At 35.0% G+C, this 20,433-nt stretch overlaps 1 pseudogene; it reads left to right on the top strand.

The window, feature by feature from the left end:
• Positions 1–15,121: 15,121 nt before the first annotated feature.
• LOC142543727 (putative polygalacturonase) lies at positions 15,122–19,874 on the top strand (annotated as a pseudogene).
• The last annotated feature ends 559 nt before the right edge of the window (positions 19,875–20,433 follow it).

Here is a 20,433-nt window from a genome sequence, read left to right as displayed (position 1 = left end):
TAAATGCTTCAGTTACAAGTCGTGAGTTGAATTAGTAACTGTCTGCTGGAATCTCGTTCTTCTGCTGGTTGATTCTATCTGCTGGAATTCTATCTGCTGGGAAATATCAACTTCTGAAATATTAGCTGATGTTAGAATTGTTAGCTTCTGCTGGAATTTTCCTTTGCTACTGAAAATTGCTAGCTGCTGGAAATATTAACTTCTGCTGGAGTTTTGCATTGCTGCTGAAATGCTGGAAATTCGGGTTCTCATATCCCTCCCTCCTTATGAGAATTTTCGTCCTCGAAACTTGGCTATTCATGATCCTCAAAGAGATAAGGGTATTGCCCTCGCATCTTTTCTTCCAACTCCCAATTAGCTTCTCTTTCGGTGTGGTTAGACCATTGTACTTTGACATATAGAATAGTTCGTCTCCTCAGTACTTGGTCTTTTTTATCCACAATTCGAATTGGAATCTCTTCATATTTTAGCCCTTCATTTAAATTTCCCTCAACCAACAGTGGTCCAGCTTCAAGAATATGACTAGGAACGGAAATATATCTCCTCAGCTGCTGAAACGTGGAATACATTGTGAATTTTTGACACGTCGGGTGGAAGTGCTAATCTATAAGCAAGTGTTCCCACTTTCTCAAGAATTTCAAAGGGTCCAACGTATCTAGGATTCAATTTCCCAGCCTTATTGAATCGGATTATACCTTTCATGGGTGACACTTTCACATACGCTTTTTCTCCAACTTCGAATTACATGGGCCTTCTTTTCAGGTCAGCCCAGCTTTTCTGTCGATCTTGTGCAGCTTTTAATCTCTCCTTGATCAAAGCGACTTTATCCACTGTTTCTTGGATCATTTCGGGTCCAACAATGGCTTTTTCCCCTACCTCATCCCAATACAGTGGTGATCGAACTTTCGTCCATACAGAGCTTCGTATGGTGTCATTTCAATACTGATGTGGTAACTATTATTGTACGTGAACTCAATTAAGGGCAGATGTTCGCTCCAATTACCACTGAAGTCTATAGCACATGCTCTCAGCATATCTTCTAGAGTTTGAATTGTCCTCTCTGTTTGGCCATCGGTCTGAGGATGATAGGCTGTACTAAGAGTAATTTTGGTCCCCATAGCTTGTTGAAAGCTCTTCCAAAAACGGGATGTAAACCTCGGATCTCTGTCTGATAGTATGCTAGCTGGAACTCCATGTAGTCGTACGATCTCATTCATGTACAGTGTAGCTAGCTTGTCCAAATCATAGTTCATGCGAACAGGTAAGAAATGCGCAGATTTCGTGAGTCTATCTACGATTACCTATATTCCATCATGACCTTGTCTCGACTTGGGTAAACCAACTACAAAATCCATGGAAATATGTTCTCATTTCCATTCCGGGATTTCTAATGGTTGAAGAATTCCACCAGGTCTCAGGTGCTCTGCTTTGACTTGTTGGCACATGTGACATTTAGAAACAAACATTGCCACGTCTTTCTTCATTCCACTCCACCAGAAATTTTTCTTCAAATCTCTGTACATCTTGGTACTGCCAGGATGGACTGAAAATTTTGACTTATGTGCCTCAGACATCACTTCTTGTCGAAGGTTATCGATGTCTGGTACGCATAATCGTCCTTTCATTCACAAGATTCCTTTGTTATTCGTCTCGAAATCTGGTGATTTCCCTTCTTTAACTTGCTCTTTTAGTTTCACCAAAACAGAATCTCTATCTTGACTTACCTTGATTATCTCGAAGACATGGTTAAGCTGAAAGTGATGTCAGGATCACCTTACTCATATTCTTTCGACTTAAAGCATCTGCTACCCTGTTGCCTTTGCTTGGATGGTAGCTTATCGTCAAGTCGTAATCCTTCATGAGTTCAATCCACCGTCTTTGTCTCATATTTAGTTCTTTTTGAGTGAACAAATACTTGAGACTTTGATGATCGGTGAAAATCTCGCACTTGACTCCATAAAGATAATATCTCCAAATTTTTAGTGTGAATACCACTGCAGCTAGTTCGAGGTCGTGCGTTGGGTAATTCTGTTCATACGGCTTCAACTGCCTTGATGCGTATGCAATCACCCTTCCCTCTTGCATGAGTACACATCCTAAACCTCCTTTAGATGCATCACTATAGATGGTGAAGTCTTTACCTTCAGTTGGCAATACCAACACCGGAGTGGAGGTAAGCTTCTTCTTCAAAGTCTAGAAGCTTTGCTCACATTTTTCACTCCATTGAAACTTAGAGTTCTTCTGTGTGAGCTTGGTGAGGGGTATGGCTATTGAAGAGAATCCTTCAACAAATTTTTGATAATAGCCTGCTAGTCCCAAGAAGCTTCGAATTTCTGTCACCATCTTTGGTCTAGGCCAATCTGAGATTGCTTCAACTTTCTTAGGGTCCACAGATACTCCTGCTGCTGATATTATGTGTCCCAAGAATGCGACGCTCTCTAGCCAGAATTCGTATTTCTTGAACTTAGCGTACAATTCCTTTTCTCTCAGCTTCTGGAGGGTGAGACGAAGATGTTCTTTGTGGTCTTCCTCACTTGACGAGTATACCAGAATATCGTCGATGAATACCACAACAAACTTGTCAAAAAATGGTTTGAACACCCTGTTCATGAGATCCATGAATACTGCCGGAGCGTTTGTTAACCCGAATGGTATTACCATGACCTCATAGTGTCCATACCTTGTTCTGAAGGCTGTCTTCGGAATATCGTCTTTCTTGACCTTGAGTTGGTTGTAGCCTGACCTTAAGTCGAGCTTGGAAAAGACTGAAGCTCCTTTGAGTTGGTCAAACAGGTCATCTATCCTTGGAAGCGGATACTTGTTTTTGATTGTGATCTTATTCAGCTCTCTGTAATCAATACACATTCTCATGCTTCCGTCCTTCTTCTTTACAAATAAGACAGGAGCTCCCCACGGAGATGCGCTTGGTCGGAATTGCTTCTTATCCAACAATTCTTGAAGTTGCTCTTTGAGTTCTTTCAACTCTTCCGGAGCCATTCAGTACGGTGCTTTTGAGATTGGTGTAGCATTGGGCACTAAATTAATCTCAAATTCCACCTCGCGGTCGGGAAGTTCGCCAGGGAGTTCTTCAGGAAAGACATCCGGAAATTCTTGTACTACCGGAATCTCTTCTAGCATAAGTGTGGTTTCTTTCTTTACATCGCTTAACATAGCTAGGTAAACTTCTTCTCCACTTTTCATGGCTTTCCAAGTTTGAGAAGCAGAAAGAAGAGTCTTTCGTTCTTTTGTCTTACCATGAAATAAAAGTTTCTCTTGGTGTGGAGCTTGGATGGTTACCATTTTTCCATGACAGTCTACTAAAGCATGATTCTTGGCTAACCAATCCATTCCAAGAATTACGTCGAATTCCACCATGTTTAGTTGAATTAGGTTTGCCTTGAAATTCTGCTCTTCTATGAGAACACTAATATCCCGATATAGAGTGCGAGTTTCTAAAATTCGGTTTGCAGGAGTTGCTACTCTATATGGATCTTCTAAGTTATCAGTCTTAGCTCCTAACTTCTTGACAAATCTCTTATACATGAATGAATGTGTAGCACCAGAATCAAATAAGACATACGCAGGCATATCATTGATTATAATGGTACCTGCTACGACATCATTTGAGTTGTCAGCATCTTCTTGAGTAAGAGCATAAACTCGAGCATTTGTCTTGTTTTCCTTAGGCTTGTTTGGAGTTGTTCCTCCTGCTGGACCATTCCTTGGATCTGGAAGAGGGCATTGAGCAATGCGATGGTCCATCTTTCCGCAACGGAAACAAGCTCCAGAATTCCTACGACATTCACCAGTGTGAGCGAATCCACAAGTTTGGCACTTGACTCCCTCTTTGCTTGATTGAAAAGACGTGGTTCCTTTAGCTGGAACACTGGTGAATTGATTGCTTGAAAATCTAGGCCTCTTGAATTGTTGGCCCGGTTGGTATTGGCTTGACTGAGGACGCTTGAGTTTGTTCTCACCTTCACGCCTCTTGATGTCATTCTCAGCCCTGATGGCGGCTCCCATCAATTCATCAAAACTATTGGGCTCCATAACGGCAAGGGCAGATTGAATACGGCTGTTCAATCCCTTCTTGAAGCGATGCATCTTCAAGGCCTCGTCTCCCATGATGGTTGGGGAGTAAGTTCCCAATGAGTGGAACTTAGACGAATACTCCACCAGTGTCATATTTGGTTCTTGAACCAAGCTTTCAAATTCTGACAGCTTCTGCACTCGAACTGCTGTCGGGAAGTACTGCTTCAGAAATGCCTCTCGGAACCTTTGCCAAGTGATAGGTCCCGTCCTTACCATAGCTGGTGAGACTCCTTCCCACCATTTGGCTGCTTTATCCACAAGAAAAGGTGTAATCACATCTACCTTGATCCCTTGTGGAACCTCAAGTAGTCGAAGATGATTCTCCACGTCTTTCATCCAGTTTTGTCCGACCTCAGGATCGGAGCTTCCATCGAAGTTTGGGTCTCTTGCTCTTTGGAGAGCCTCATAGTGCTGTTTCATCCCATTCTGAGCTGGAGGTGGTGGTGGTGGCTGATTAGCATTAGGGTTCACTAACCCTTGTAGCGTGGTTGCCACAATCGTGGCTATAGTCATCAAGTCCACCTGACTGAGGCCAACTGGTTGTGGTTGTTGTGCATCCTCATCATTGCGATTGTTGTTGCGGTTGCAGTAACGAGGATTACGGTTGTTTCTCACAGGTCGTCCGTCCAATTTCTATAATTATGAAAGTTCTAAGGTTGATGGCAGAATAGAGACCAAACGAAGAAAGCAAAATGATTGAGTAATTTCTCCAAAGTTTAAATATGAAACCAATGGATAGAAAAATAATTTTATTGATTTCCCAAGAAAGTGCAATTACAAATAACCTTTGAAAATGCTAACAAAATGCAAATAGAACAAGTGCTATTACAAAAAGCTACTACTTAATGTCTAATCTATCACTTCTCCTAATCCCAAATCCATAGGATCCTCTTCGACTTCTTCATCTTCTTCGGGATCCTCCTCAGGTTCGTCTTGATGGTTGGCTATCACTGTTTCAAGATGTTCAATATGAACATGCAGAACTGCATTCTGGTTGCTAAGAACTTCAACAGTGTCCTGCAGCTTCTTGAATCTGAGCATCAGTCTGTTCACTATACTGATTATGCTTGTGCACGAGTTGGTGATTTTGATCCTTAAGTACTTGGATCTTCTCAACTAATGTATCACGTAACTCGATGAACTCTGCAACAGTCTCTTGTGAGGTTTCGAACTCTTCTTGAGTTCTCCTATTCTTCTCTTCTGTCTCATGCAGATAATGAGCATAACGTTGAACATCACCTCTTAAGTGTTCTGTTCGACGCTCTAATTCATCTTTGTCCAGCTCTAGACAGTAGTTATGTTCTTTTAGTTTCTCTAGCTTCCTCTCTAAGCTCTTAATGTAGCTACTCTGGTCAACCATATCCTACGTCCAAAACATGAGAGTGATGGTTCAGAAATGATCTCAAGAGTACAAGTCGAACTATAGACAATTACTGGAATGAACTGTCTGCTGCTTTCCAGCACTGTTAGAACCAGACTGCTGCATTTCGAGTCTACTGACTCAGTCTTCTGCATTCAGTTATACTGGTTTCCATCTACTGGTTTTGGTTTCGAGCTACTAGTTTTGGGTCTACTGAAATTTTTTTTTCTACTCATTTCGGACATGCTGCTTATTTCAGACATGCTGCTGAAACACTCAGAGCTCTACTGTATTCTAATTTGTTTCCCTTACTGATTTTTCCCAACTGTACGTAGTTAGTCTATATTTTCAATAGACTATTACAGTAGTTAATTTTCAGAAGTCAATTACAGTAGCTTATTTTCAGTAGTCTATTACAGTAGTTTATCTCAGTAACTTTCATGACTTATTTTCAGAAGTCTATCAGAACTTATTATTTCTAGTTCCTCCTCCCCAGATTATGAAACCTGGTTTGCTCTGATACCACTTCAATGTCACGCCCCGGGACGGGGGTTGGTTGACACCGGCGTTGCTCTCAAATTTACATTCGAAAACAACAAGCCTCAGAAGTACAGAATTCAGAAACCAGTCTTTTTATTCATAAATACTGAATATTTCAATGTCTGATACAAACTCAATGCCAAATGTTTTACAGCGAAAATGTAAAACCAAATATAACAGTATCTTAACAGATGCAGCGGAATAAACATAAACTAGAACTGATAAGCAACGACCTTCTTCACCAGCCCCAGGATTGAATATGCTCTTCTTCTTCTAACTTTTCTTCCTCGTTCTTATCTGAGATGGGTTTGGTGGGTGAGTGATATGGTTGTCAGTCAGTAAGCAGGGACGAGAATAACTCTCAGTTTTCGAAATCGTTTTCAACAGAAACAGTAATACAAGAATATATAGAAACTCTTATTTTCAGAACAGAAATCAGAATTCAAAAATCACAAGTTTCATAACAGAAATCAGAATTAGTAAGCACTGAGCACGTTAGTGAATTTCATGGCTAAACTGATATCAGCCCCCTATATATTCTCTCCTCTAAGGGTGAGGCCAGAATCAGAATCAGAATTCAGAAATGTTCATAATATATATTCCTACCATTAGTTCACTAGGGAGTTTCAGTGCTTCAAAATCATATATCAGAAATTAAACATTCAGAAAATGTGCTTTAAAACAGAATCAAACTGATTTCAAGATATTTATACATAAGCCCACTTACAGTAATTTGCTAGAGTTTCGGTTGAAGTCTACTGGAAATCTGGTTGCTCTCGCTACTGGATTTTACAGCTCGAACAAGGCACTCTCTTAGCTCGAAAATTTAAGTAATAATCTCAAGATTTGTGTAACACCAATTCAGAGACTTAAGGGTGTTATTTATAGGCCAAAATCTGCCTGTTAGACTCCCTATTAATGGCCATAATATGCATTTAACAGCCTTTATTCCATTTTAATTGCTTCAGTTACAAGTCATGAGTTGAATTAGTAACTGTCTGCTGGAATCTCGTTTTTCTGCTGCTGGATTCTATCTGCTGGAAAATATCAACTTCTGAAATATTAGCTGATGCTTGAATTGTTAGCTTCTGCTGGAATTTTCCTTTGCTACTGAATATTGCTAGCTGCTGGAAATATTAACTTCTGTTGGAGTTTTGCATTGCTGCTAAAATGCTGGAAATTCGGGTTCTCACACCGACTAAATTATGAAAAAAATGATTTTTACAGTCCTATTTCATTCCCGACATCTCGAGACTATTTTTAGTTGCAATTATTAATATGATTTTAGTTTGTATAAATTCTATAACTAAGGTAGTTTTTGTAAAGTAATGGGTTCAAACTATCAAAAGAAAAGGAAGTATGAACAAGAAGAAAAGTTGATGAATAGAACTAAATTTTGTTTTCTTCTCATAGTTATTTGAGACAAAAATATAGCATTTAGTAATGTTGGAGTGATGAATTAATAATGGATTAATGTTTGCATTGGTCACAAAAGTGAATAGGTGGGAAAAATTGACACTTTTTTGGGAATGTTGCGATGGCATCTTGGTCTGAAAGTTATAATTACTGTTGGCTTCTAAGAATAACTAAATACCTCGAGCTCCAAATAGGGTAAATTGGAGATAAATCCCTAAACCCACTCAACTTTATCATAACTCCATACGCCTAAAAAACTTTGTTTTCACTCCCTAAAACATTAAAAAGACAAAAGTACCCTTAATACCCTTATAATGTTAATAATTTATTTTCCTGGGAGAAAATGAAATCAGAGCCGAGGTATATTTATTTCAAATATACACATTTATTATTGTTATTATGTAATTAAATGTTTGAGGAGAATAATTTACTCAAATAACATGAATCCGAACCCAGATTCGAGATTAATTATTTACAGGATTTATTTCAAGTCTTTGGAATATTTGAAGCAGGAAGATCTACCCAAGGTTAGATATCAAGAAAACATGGGAACTTATCAGAGTCCTAAGGTAAACTTATGATTCAAAATAACAAGTTCCTAGAAATAGTACCGGATTCCTCTAAACTTTCCGGAGATCTTAGAAAAATTCAAAAGACAGTACATAATTATGGCAATATGATGTATTATGTACAACAAAATATGGAGAAAACCCTTTAAAACCAGGAAGAAATTCTTGGAATATTAAAGGATATTCGAACAAGAATTCAAAACCTAGAACATCAACCAAGTTCTAGTAGAAGGACTTTAGAAGGAATGCCACTACCATCATTTGGTACTGAACCCTTATTACATCAAAGAGAAAATGCCAAATTGATGCCAAAACCTTTAACTGAAGAAGAAAAAATGATCAATCTAATCAAAACAGTATCAGAAAAGAAATTAATCTGATGACAACTTTAGAAAATATTGGTCTAGAGGATCTCTAAAACCTTGCAGAATCTTTTGCAAATCTCAAGTTTGTAGATCTAAAGATGAACACAACTGGGGGTGAACAACCCATCATAACCTGGTCATATTCACATGAACCACCAAGAGAAAGTGTGAGATCTCATAATATAAATATGAGAGAATCTCAACTAGACTTTTACACTTAGAAAAATCACACCCAGCAGGAACGAAGTCGAGGAAGAAACAAATTCCTTTGCACCCACCCTATGAGAAATCTGTTTTAGAACTTATACATCCTTATGGAGTTATGCTTAACCTAGATGTTTTAGACTTCAAAAACAGAGAAGATCTCATAAATGATTCGACATCCGCTATGAGAATAGCAGCAGGTATACTTGATCTCAAAAGAGAATGATTTATTAAACTTTTAGAAATGAGTCTTATGGGATAAGTTAAAATTGATTGGGACATGACTTCCGTAGAAACCAAAGAATCAGTCCTAATCGAAGAATCTCTTAGCGAGATAGCCAAAAGAATTGCTACCCTTTTTAAAGCACACTTTATAGGGGTAGATTATTTTAATAATCAAGATACAAAGAAGAAAAAGAAATATACTCAAGCTCTGTATAGTCTTGAATTACATGACATATGTTTAATGGAAGAATATATTATGTTATTCACTAAATATAGATGTAATTCAGGGATCGAAGAAGATATAGTAATGCAACTTTTCTTCGCCAAAATGCCAAGTCCCTGGAGAGAAATGCTGATAAGGGAATATGTCATTGGCAATCCAGATACATTGACATGAAGAACCTCTTTTCTCAAAGGAAAATTGGCAGAATGGTGTCATCTGGCAACATTACAAATATTAAAGGGTATTAAAAAACGTACTCCTTTGTGTTGTAAAGAAAATGATCTTCCAACAATTATTAGAAGTAAACCACAAAGGCAGAAGAGGAAAAGTTTTAGAACTCATCCTTATGCCAGATAAGAAATTCTTGGAACAGTTTGGTCTAAAAAAAGACCAAATCTTACAAATCTGGGCAAAGAAGTAGGATATCATATCAAGTATCGAGTACATCTCGAAGCACAGGAAGAACACCTACAAAGAAAACTTTCAGAAGAGCTCACACTCGAACTAATGAAAGTTTTAAGGATTGTAACTGCTGGATATGTGGAGCAAGATGTCATATCTCAACCAACTGTCCAGAAAATGAAAAAAGAGGATATTAAACGCTTCGATCCAATCCCGGATATTGAAGAAGCAATTTATTATCAAGATCTTATTCAATTATACCGATTTGAGAATAATTCCTCAGACGAAAATATATATGAAGAAGATGAAGTTTTAAGTCAGGAAGGATATGATGTATAAGAATCAGAATCTGACTGAAGACGAGGTGTTTCGACACAAAACACATGAAGATTTGTCTGGTTTCTTTAGTCAGACAACAATATCCCATAAATGATCCAAAAGATCATGAGAGAAAATCCTAGTTTTCAGAGGTATCAAGGATTTTTTGCAGGACATGTAGAAAAAGTTTTAGAAAGTCTTGACCTAAGAAATAGAAAGTATCATCTAATTTGTAAAGTTTCCAGAAGGAAAATGGTAATTTCGATGGAACTTATAGGAAATAGAATGAAGATCCAACTAATTCCTTCCGAAAAAATTAAGGAGGAATTACAAAAATTCAAGATAGAAGTAGCATGAACCATATCGGAGCAATCCAAATTATGATAAAAGTTATTTTTAAAAAAGGAATGAATTCACTCATTGATATCGCTATATGCGATAAACGAATGGGTAACCTTTAAAATTCAGTACTATGAACAATATCAGGAAATCTTTGTGCAAGAAAAATTGTAGGAGTAATTTATCCAAAAATTGTCTACAACCTGGCAGATCGAGATTTCATCCGAGCTTTGACGTTGCATCAGAATTTCAAAGAAAAATGCTGATGAAAGAGGGTAATAGACCGTATTCTATTACCTATCAAATTTCATATGCTCTATCTAATACATATAATTCAGAATTGTTTATTGTAAATGAGTTTATTGAAATACCTGAGATATTTGGAAAAGTGGCTCAAGCAATTTATCCAGAAAGAGTTGAGTTTCCCTTAATACAGGAAACAGAAATCCAAATACAAGACAAACCGATTCTACAGAGGAATCAAAGTCTTATATTGGAATCAAGAAGACTATCTTTTCAAGGAGATAAAATTATGAGCTACAGGTGGGAAAAAACACATGTCCAAGAAACCCAACAGGCACTAAAAAGCTTTTCGACAATAGGAAAGCTTAAATGTCATGAAGGGTGGAATGAAGTAGAAATAGTATTTGATAATACGAAACAAATGAACCAATTTCCTTGTAATACCATATACTATTTAGAACAACCTATGATAGAAACTTACCAAGGAATGATCAATATCGAAGAATTGGAAGTTCATATCAAAGGAATTTCAGGAAAAGAACCAGATCGATTAGTTCTTGGGCTAGAGTTTCTTGAGGATCATAAACATTGAAAACATATAGAATATGGAATTGAGTTTATGACGAGGATAAAATGTGGAAAATTCAATGACCACAAGTTCATTATTGATATACATTCCTGTAGGAATGTTATACGAAAAATATAAGGCAGAATATTTTGCTGCTTATATTGATTCAGGCGCTAGAATTTGTACAGCAAAAAGAGGAGTTTTTCCAAATTATTTGGAAGAAGATTTACCTAAAATTGATGTAAGAGATTTCTCTAAAAGGATTTTAATGTTATGTAAAGGGATTAAAATGACAGAAATCGTGATTAGAGGTGCTGGACAAACACCTTGGTATAAGGTAAAAACACCATCAATTTATTTTCATGATACAAGAGCTGACATTCTGTTCGGAAATAATTTCGTACAAATGTTTAAGTCATACACGCAAGAAAATGAGACTAGACGCTTCGGGTTCACAATAACTTGTGATCACAAAATCATAGTCCAAAGACTAAGAGAGGCATTTTACAGAAAATAGTCAATTCAGTTTTGCAGGAAGCGTGGTAATAAAGGAAAACTTCTGAACCCAATAATGAAGGATTCTAGACGGTTTGGAGAAACAATGCTCCAATTAAGAGCAGATAAACAACACCAACCAGAAGAAATGGAATACCTCAAGATAGCTATACATCATAATGATGTAGAGTTTGAATCAAGTATATCATTAGAAGATGTCAAGAAGAAGATTAAAGAAAATTACAACGAAGATCCCTTAGCATTGTAGGATTAAATAAACTCAAAGCCTCCCTTAAAATCAAGGAATGAAAAGAATATGAATTTGTCTTATGCAAGCCTATCCCAACTAACATAATTGATCAAAAGGATATGCGGATTATAATCAAGGAACATCTAGACTTTGGTTTAATTAAACTAAGAATTTCACCATACAGAAGTCCGGGATTTCTTGTAAGAAATCACGGTGAGATAAAAAAGAACAAACTCATACTAGTTATTAATTATCAAGAAATTAATACGATTATGGAGTTTGATGGATATTTTATACCTAGTAGAGAACATCTAATTAGTTGCATACACAATGCAAATATATTCTCTAAATTTGATTGTAAATCTGGGTTTTACCAAATTCATATGCAGGAAGAAAGAAAGAAATTCACAGCTTTCTCCACACCACAAGGACAGCTATATTTGAGAAGTATTACCAATAGGATTGGCTAATTCACCCCAGATATTTAAAAGAAAAATGGATAATCTCTTTAAAGATTATTTTAAATTTATGTTTGTCTATATTGATGATATTTTAATTGCATCTAAAAATATGGAAGAACATATTAAGCATTTAGAGATTTTCTCTAATGTTTGTAAAAAAGGAAGGACTGGTTCTATCTGAGAAGAAAGCAGTCATTGCCACAAGAAATATTGAATTCATCGGGATAGAAATTGATGAGTCTGAAATAATTTTGCAGGATCATGTATTAGAAAAAGTGAATTTTTTTCCAAACGAGCTAAAAAAAGAAACAACTTCAAAGTTTTCTTGGATTTGTTAATTTTGCTGGGATGTTTATTAAAAGCATAGCAAAACAAAGGAAAGTGTTCAGTCCATTATTGAAAAAAGATGCGAAATTTATATGGACGAAAGAACACACCCAGGGACTTAGCCAACTCAAGAGATTTGAAAAAATCTTCCAAAATGGTTATTCCCCAGGATGAATATGATCTGGTATTATCTACAGATGCCAGTGATTATTGGTGGGTGGCAGTTTTAACCAAGTTCACACCAGAAGGAGAACAGACATGCAGATATTGCAGTTGACTTTTCTCAGATACAGAAGCCATAAGATGACATATCAACGAACAAGAATTCTATGCAGTAAAAATGACTTTTAAAAAATGACCATTATTTTCTCTTGCAAAGAAATTTACTTTAAAAGTTGATAACAGACATGTAAAAGCTTTCTTGATGAGTAGAATAGAATCTAAACCCGAGAAAGCCAGATTATTAAGATGTCAAGCGTCATGTCAAAATAATATTTTTGATATTGTAATTATTAAATCTCATGAAAATATTCTCGCATATTTTTCAACAAATGTGGGAGAAATTATAAACAAGAGTAGGCATTAACCCCGCCACAACCAGGGTTGATGTTTCAGGAAAATATCATATGGTGTGGATCAAACCAAATTCATTTCCAAAAGAAGTAAAAGTCTGGTATGAATTCAGGGCTCTTGCCTCAGTTTATACTACATCACCTAACTTCCCCAAAATTTCAGAACTACCTAAATGAATTCAGGAAGCGGTTCATGAAACATGGGCAAATAACGATTATTTGTCCAGATGAGATATTTGGAGATATACTTCTTTAGTACAACATCAGAACCAACAGGAAAAGACTTTCACGGAGCCTTTCATTTCATCAAGTTAAGGAGGCCAAATATTAATGTTTAAAAATTCATAAAAAATCTTCCGATAGAAGAAACACCCCTTGTTGCTTTAATAACTGAAGATGACATTTCCACCAGAAGAGCATGGGGTCTTTGGGTCTGTCTAACCGAGATGGACAAAATCAAGTTTCTATTTAAATTTTATCATAATTTGGTAAACAGATCATTCTTGTTAAATACTATGACATGAAAAACAACAAGTTTTGCAGAAGATTTATTTGAAAAGAAAAGAAATCTTTTGTTGAATAGCAAGCTGCCGGGGAGTAAAGAAACTCGTCGGAAATTCTGCAACATTGCTCATGTGGGAAGATTGTCAAAATAGATCTGCCTAAAATGTCCAAATCAAAAGAAGCCAGAATTTGGCAAGGGCTTCAGATCTCGGTCAGACAGAAAGCATCTTGCAGAGACATGACCAAGTGGTGAAGGTCCACAACCACGTTTTCCTCGGGGTCACCAAAAGTTTAAGATTCTCCGACAAAAATAAGTGGACATGTGACCAAAATCACTTTTCTATGGAGATAATAAAAGATAAAGATTCTCCAACAAAAGCAAGTAGGCATGTAATTTGCCTACTAACTAAAAGGCTTGGACCCAAATACACCTATAAATATAAAGTAAATAGAACAAGAAAATCACACAAGAATTAAAACGAAGTTTGGAACAAAAAAAATATGTATTATACATATTTCAAGGTTTCCAAAAGACGGATTAAGGTGATAAGAAAGCAGCTGGTAATTTTCAAAGATCTGTACAAACTGTTAAAAGAAGCAAGGAATGAGATTTTGAGCTGATATGATCCAAACACATATCTAATGGTTATGTCAGTAGATAAAAATGAAAGAACAAGCTATTTCTAGATTAATGATCTAGAAAAAGACAATTCAAGAAAAAGTGGAGGGATCATTCAACCACCAACTCAACACACTCAAGAGATAATACCAAACACAGCTGGAAGTCATTAAAGAAAAGCTAAGACAAGTTTTGAAGTCTGAAATTCATATCCTCAAAGGACTTATATAAATACAAAGGCAGAAGGAAGATGAAAGCATCATTCAACATCTTATTTTCTTTCAAACCATTGTAATATCTTCTCTTTCTATTTTATATGTGTTTTAACTTCAGCTATTTTCAAATTGAGCTTTTACTATACACCCTGAGGTAGGAAACGAAACATGGTATTGCTAAGTGCTATTGAACGAATCTGCGTCAGGAACCATCTGTTGCGACTGTGTGATTAAGCTGTGAGGAGCAGTCTGTAAAATACAGTGGATATAACCCGATGACACTTCAGTGAAAGAGATAAACTGTTCAATTTATTATACGGAAGCATGATGCGTCATTTATATATATAAAAAATCGATCATCTAAATGTGGTATATAGGCTGGAAACCTTGCGTAGCTGTATGTCTTGGGGCTATACGTCTTTAAGAACATGTTTGATATGTATAAAATGTCACGTACCATAATTATGAAAAGTAAGGATAAATTTGAAATTTTTTAAAAAATTGGGGAGTTAAAATATAGATTTGAGGGGATTAGAAAATAAAGAGAAAATTGAGTATACTGATAGAAATTTATTGTAAGTTACCATTTCAAATAAGATATTTATAATTTTTTATTTTAAATATATATAAACTCATATCATAAATAAATATATATTTTATCTTTCCAAAAAAAAAAAAACCTTGTATGAATAGGCTTAGGTGGGCAGGGCCAGGCTAGCAAAAATCAGTATGATCGGGGTGTGGGTCCCTTGGTGGAAACAATGCACGTGCCTACGCCTCACAAATATTAATTCAAATTGTCTCCTTCTACATTTGACTCCATATTACGCCGCTCGAATCCAATTATCTGATGATATTCCTTTTTATTTTTAAAATAATGTTGGTCAAATTGCTTGATATAACATGTGCCTATTTATTCATTTAGAACTGGCTGTCTTTTTTTTCAGCTTGGCACACGTTATTTGTTTGTATGATCTTCTCCCTATTAATTGCAGTTCAAGGTCTTTGAACGAGGTGAGGACTCGAAGAAGAGAGACATGAAGAGGCTTGTAAGTATGTTCGTTGTTTCTTTTTTTGGTAATTCATAAATGTAGCTGCTTTACTTTCTCGATTATGGTTTTTTTTTAATATATAGAGCTTTATGTGATCGTGTGTGGATGTTCTTCCTTTCTGGGTTTCTGTTATTCGTGCTATTTCCGTAATCTTTGACCCCTGCTGTGTGTTTTTTTTTTAATGGTCTTTCTTTTGAGAAAAAGTGTTTCTGTTTTAGTTACTGTAGATGGAAGTGGCTTTTTATTCGGGTCAGTGTTGGTTAATTTGATGAGATCTTCGCCGTTTTTGAGCAGTTAATATGTCTACATTGGCTGTAAGTTATCGTGTGCTAATTTGACGGGTATTGGTAGTGATTTAGATCAAATTTTGAGCTGTTTCTGGGTTATTACCTAGCATTTAGGTTTCCATTGGATCATAGCTTCTGCAATTTCTGACAAGTGATCTGTTTTTTTATGTTGGTTACTGCCCTTAACACAAGTTGCATTTTTGGGTTTCCTTTCTCAACTTGTCCAATTGTCTGTACTTGAGAAAGTACTTTTGTTCAATAAGATATGGAAGCCTTACTCTTGCGAATTCAACTAGATGTGCTTCAGGGTAATGTACAATGTAATGCTCTTTCTGTGTTTCTTTATTACTCATTTCTTCTCAGGCAGTACTTCTTTTTCTCCTGGTATCGAGTTATGCTGTAGAGTACAATGGAGAATGCAAGACTGCCTGGCCATTAACTCCCAGACATCACAGCGTTTCTGTTTCTGAATTTGGGGCAGTTGGAGATGGGAGAACTTTGAACACTATAGCATTTCAGAATGCCATTTTCTATCTCAAGTCCTTCGTGGACAAGGGTGGTGCGCAGCTATATGTTCCGGCAGGCAGGTGGATTATCGGATGCATCAATCTTACTAGCCATCTTACCCTATTCCTTGAAAACGATGCTGTCATTCTTGGTTCTCAGGTCATCAATCTATCGTACATGTAAATATATGACTTCTAATTGTGAATTTTCCAATATATCCTTATTCATTTAATGAAGCAAATTAAATCAATAATTTTTTTGATGGGTTCTTTTATAATTTATTGTCTATCTTAAATGTCTTTGGATATTAATGCATATTGAATTTATCAATTTACCCATAATTTTTTTTGTTGCTAACTAAAATTTGTTACTAAAATTAATGTATTTCTTCATGGTTACTAAGGAATATTTAATATTTATATCTTATTTTTTTTATTTTATAAATTGATTTAAGTAATAATTAAATAAATAGTTACTCAATAATTTAGTGATTTCATTTATGATTTATTATATATTATGATAATATTTTAGATAATAATGTTTTTAAGATTAAAGTTTCTATTATTATATATTTTATTATCAATTTTCAATTGCGTTCTAAACATAATACAAAGTATGGTTATATTAGCATTATTTTATTACGAAATCATCGTATATAATATATTGATTTGTTATCTTGTTTGTTCTTTTTAACCTATTAATTAATTTCTAATTATATATGATGAAATCGCATACATAAAAAACCGTTTTTTCTCTTTTCTACATATTAATTAATTTATCATTATATATGATGAATTTATATATATAAAAACTATTTTTCACATTTCAAAATAATAAAATTGTTATTTAATATTACTCACTTATTAAATTAACTAAGTTATGTTTACCAATTCATTGTGCATTATTCCTATGATTGCAACTTAATGAAGCATAAGTGATGACATAGAATGGTCACCCTAACAATTAATATTTGTGTTTAAATTATTATTATTAATTAAAATTACTTTGTGTTCGATGAAATTATTTTATTAGTGAGAATAAATTTGATTTAGAAAAATAATTTCTAAAATGTAAAATAATAACTATATCATATCTGTTAGGTGCAATAATTGTTTATGTAAGATATAACAATCCAAATGTGACGTTTGAGTTGTTTTACGATTTTAATTAATGTTGCATTGTTACCCCGGTTATAACTTTTGGTAAATCGACAAATGCATGATCTTACAATTGGTATATATAAGAGTCAAAGTCATGAGATCGATTCTCATATATTGCAATTAGTGTAATTATTGGAGTGCAATAATTGTCCTTGTTGGATACATCGATCGAATCATGATGATTGAGCTACTATATCGTTTAAAATATTTGAGTTGATGTGTAATATCTATTCTATAAAAGTAAAAAGTTAAACAAAATTTGTAAGGAGTTAAAAGTTAGCAAAAACACAATTGATATTTAATTTAATAACAAGTTTAGAGGTTTTATTTTAACATCATTATGACAATTTAGTTAATTAAGAGAATTTTATTTGACAATCACTATATGCACTCCATTTAAATATATTGTGATTTTGGTTTTAGTAAAATTTATTATTCTCTTAATTTTATTTATATTGTTTTTCATTGTGAATGATATTTGGATAAAAAATATCTTTGTTAATTTGAGAGAGCTGTCATTATGTTATAATCATGCAAATTGAAAAATGTTATATAAATAAGTGAATATATTTGATTTATCGTCATGGTTTATTTTTATTTATTGTGTTTTAATATATTTAGATTAATAAATTCTCATAAACAAGATGTTATTCAAACGATTTTAAAAATTATCTAAATCTCGTTATTATATTTTTCATTATTAAAAAAAACTATTTCTTTTATTTGGGGAGCACAAGTTTTCATAATCTATCAGAATGTGAATTATTCTACGCTGAAGTCTTTCTTTTTATATGTTGTTTATGCAGGATTACAGTCACTGGAGTGTCGTTGGACCGCTGCCTTCTTATGGTGGAGGCCTTGAGGTACCTGGTAGATATCGCAGCTTGATCACTGGTCAGAATTTAACTGATGTGGTTATAACTGGTAACCCTTTTAGCCTGATTTTCGCAGTTCGTCGAATATTATTAATTACCATGACAGTATTCTGATTTTGACGTGATTTATTTGTTCACTGTACCATCTATGATATATACAGGCAATAATGGAACTATTGATGGTCAGGGTTTGGTTTGGTGGGAACAAGTGAATGAACAGTCCTCAAATCACAGTCGACCACATTTAATAGAATTAATTGGCTCCCACCAATGTTTTCATATCAAACTTAACCTTCTTGAATGCACCTGCTTCGAACATACACCCAACTTATTGCAGGTAGATTGCTGAATTTTTGCACCTGAACCATTTGTTTTATTATAAATATTACATTAAACATATGACCTCTAGATCACTTTTATTCCAAAGTCTGTTTTGTTTTTGTTCTGTTTCTTTGATGAAGCCACTTGCGAGTTCAGAACATAACTATGTATTCTCCACCTGACTCTCCATATACTAGCGGAATAGTTCCAGGTTCGTAGATATCCAGATCCCTTTTAGTTAATCACATGCATTAACTGGTTCAGGGGTTGATGCAAAATCTTGTAAATTCAGATTCTTCCAAGCATATTTGCATTGAGAACTGCAACATTAGCATGGGATATGTATGATGCAATTGCTCTTAAAAGCGGTTGGGACGAGTATGGCATTGCATACGGCAAACCAACCACCAAAGTTCACATTCGAGAAGTTTTCCTGACATCTTCTTCAGGCTCAGGAATAGCATTTGGTAGTGAAATGTCTGGTGGCATTTTGAATATCCTAGTCGAGCACCTTCATATAGTTGATTCATTATCCGGCATTCAGCTAAAGACGGCGAGAGGAAGGGGTGGTTATATAAAAAACATACAAATATCAGATGTTTTCATGGAAAATTTAAAGGAAGGAATACAAGCTACAGGTCATTATGATTCTCACCCAGACAAAAAATTTGATCCGGATGCTCTTCCAGTGGTTAGGGAAATCTCATTTAAGGACATTGTTGGTGTAAATGTTACTACACTTGGTAATTTTTCAGGAATTGATGAATCTCCATTCACTTCTATATGTCTGTCAAATGTTTCATTTTCATTCACTTCCGTTGATCCATCTTTGCGGTGGTTGTGCTCCAATGTCATTGGCTCATCTATTAATGTATCACCTGAACCTTGTACAGAACTCCAAAGCCCGTTTTCCAATTCATCCTCGGATTGTTTCTTCCTGCACTCATATCCAACTAGTCAAGTAGCAGTCTTGTAACAGAGCCTGGCCGAATCATAAACTATTCATTCATTAATCTGTAAAATCAAACAGCATTTCTTCTGCCGACTATGTTGTATAATCTTCTGAGAAATACGCAAGATGGGCAAAAACCAAAGTCAGATCAGATTCTTATTCTATGTGCAGAGTCGGTTTCTTCATTCACGTGTAAGAAGAGTTTTGGTAGAATGTAACGACACAGATACATGTTTTTCATTGTTTTGTGTTTATTAGTCATTTCATTTACATTGTAAATTCTTAAACTCAAGATTGCTGCAAGAGCGATTCTAAATTGTGTTGAAAAAAGGTGGTGTGATTGGGGATTATGTGGTGTTAGAATATGCAATAAATTGTACATTTTCAATTTTTAAATACTTATAGAATCTCCTTCTTCGAGTTGGCGTCACTTATTTGTCTTACTCATATTCCAAATGGGACATTGCATGGCGTCCACCTCAAAAGACTGGAATAACTAGGTGATTGATCAAAAGGGAAGACCCCAATTTTAAACTAGTGAGGATTGATTGATTGTTTTTAATTAGTGTAATAGAATTGAGCATAAATTTCACAAACTTTGTTAATACTAATTAATATTCATTTCAGCAGTTAATGAGAAAATCCAATGGTCTGTATGGAGTTATTCAATGGCCGACCAATAGGAAACATTCATTTTTTTATGATGTAATGTTTTGTGCATTCCACAGAAACAGAGAATGTCCTAAAAAGTAGAATGAATTGATTGATCCCTTGTATCCAAACACTATCACCCTGGATTGTTTATATTTTCTTAAAATGTCTTCCCAGTGGAATACTTATCACTTATCAGGTGTCATCGTTATGATGTGCTAAAGTTTTTTCATGCAGTTTCATGTGCAATATTCGTGTCAAGTTTTAAAAAATCGAAGTGACGACTTTAAATTCAAGATTATTTTGTCGTCCATTGGAAAG

The sequence above is a fragment of the Primulina tabacum genome, chromosome 4, assembly GCF_025594145.1.
Source record: "Primulina tabacum isolate GXHZ01 chromosome 4, ASM2559414v2, whole genome shotgun sequence".
NCBI classification, from domain to species: domain Eukaryota; kingdom Viridiplantae; phylum Streptophyta; class Magnoliopsida; order Lamiales; family Gesneriaceae; genus Primulina; species Primulina tabacum.
This window is presented reverse-complemented; position numbering and strand designations above follow the sequence as displayed.